Raw genomic sequence first — 2,102 nt, 5'->3', positions numbered from 1 at the left:
CAATGTACCCAATGGTGAACATACCGCAGCTGACACTATCATTCTGACGATGCAATTTAACTTTAGTCAAATGAATTTCTAGTGGCATCGGTGTCAAATCTCGTGTCTTCCGACGCATTTTCTTGAAATAACTGAATTTGTGGCAGATAATTAAGAGCATTGTTGTCAAGGGTGTCATCTGAGCCGTACGCACTCCGTTATCCTTAGCAACCAAAGTTCTTGTGGAGTTCACAACCTTGATCGACCACTTAACCAAGTCGATCTTCGCTACCACCCAATGCCCACCCATATTGCAAGGGGCGAGGATGAAATCGACATCTTTCCATTTTTTGCCGTATGTCGGCCTCTCATCCTCCATGTACCCCCGCACCTCATCAAGAACTTCCGTTGTGGAACAATCAACCTCAGTGGGAAAGGCGGTGTAGAGCATCTTGATGGTGTCTTGTGGAAAATATATACATTAGCTAACACTTTATGTAGTCAAGAAGCTTAGTATCTTCATACTTGAAAAAGTTGTAAATAAACTTACGAAGAATATCGTATCAACGATGCATGTACGAGTGTTGTACATTCTTGACTTTGGCCCTATCATTCACTTATAGAGTACGTTGAGGGATGCATCTATTTGTTTACTTGTCATTTCCGCTTTGGGGTCCTCTAATATTCGAAAAAAGTCAGCCCCTTGATTCCCTATGATCCCGACGTTACGCCTGCACGTGTAACAGAATGAATTTCAAAATGATTGGTGGATTAATGTTCTATTCGAAAACAATATTTGCAATATTATTTATTAGCTTACCTCGCACACTCGTCTTTCTTAAAAGCTTCGTACCCTTCCACCATTGACGTCTTAACCTCCTGCCGACTCACTAACGGATCCACATACGGGCTTGCCATGTATTTGCTGGCCATTTTCACCTATGCCCATTCAGTGGGGTTTGAAATCAGAGCTACCCGATGATCGACACAAGACAATCTGGTGACGACACTTGTGACGTGCTGCCTTCATGAGTCATCTGATGAAGATGGTCTCCTTCAGCCTCAACTAATGCAAGGTTCTTATCCCCTTTTACCGTTGCCTCGACTGCTGCATCGGCTTTCGGAAGATGGTCCCCTTCAGCCTCAACTAAGTGATGGTCCCCCTCTCCTCTAGCAGATGCATCAATATCCGAATTGGCCACAACAACATTCTGTTCGCTAGCAGCAACATTCTCTATGTCATCAGCAACAACGTCATGGTGCCTGTGAACACCAGGTTGATTGTGATGTCGATCATCAGCACTGTCATGGTCGTCACCATCAGCATGCGATGAAGCACAGCCCTATAGAAGGAGTCAAATAGGCAAATCTGTTAGCTCCAAAAATATCATCAATCATAAACAGGTAATAAAATATTAGACTATACGTGCTGAAAGGAAGTCAATTTTATATGAGCGAAGATAGAATAACGTACTTATGATTACAGGTCGTCTAGAATTTGACGAACGATACGGTCCTCCATGCTCTGCATTGCGAGAGTCAATGACTGAACTAAAGCCTTCACCTCTAACATCTCTTTTTCATGCCTGCGCATGGCCTGGTGCAGCTCATGTATCGTGACAACTCCGGAATTGACTCTTCTCGCATGGGTCAACTGCAAGACCATATACTACTATTACTGTGTTATTCAATAATCATCGTTGAACATTAACTATTACAATTTTAATTTCCTTACCAGTGGGTTGTTTCGGCTGTGCGGTTGAGCCATACTGCTCTGTTGTTCAGAAGCTGTCGTTGCCTCTGTCAACTACAATAACAGAAATAACTCTATTACTCGATAAACACATATAGAAATAGTGAAACCAAATTGTTAGAACCGATCTTACCGATGGCTCGTTAGCACTGTGTGTCTGACGAGGACTTCTTAGTGGTTGTGGAGCTATTGTCGTATCGTCCAACTGCGAACACAAAGGGTTAGTCGATAATCACTTATCGAATTATTGAATAAAAACTGGTACAACCATCCTTAACGGTTGTTCACTGCCATTGCCATGGTCGTCCCCTTCCTTCATAAACTCAGCGCTCGACAGCTCATCAACTCCAACAGCGGTGGTGCGCCTCTG

This window comes from Theobroma umbraticum, unplaced genomic scaffold (assembly GCF_002168275.2).
Source record: "Theobroma umbraticum cultivar Fairchild unplaced genomic scaffold, ASM216827v3 scaffold_89.0, whole genome shotgun sequence".
NCBI lineage: Eukaryota > Viridiplantae > Streptophyta > Magnoliopsida > Malvales > Malvaceae > Theobroma > Theobroma umbraticum.
This window is presented reverse-complemented; position numbering follows the sequence as displayed.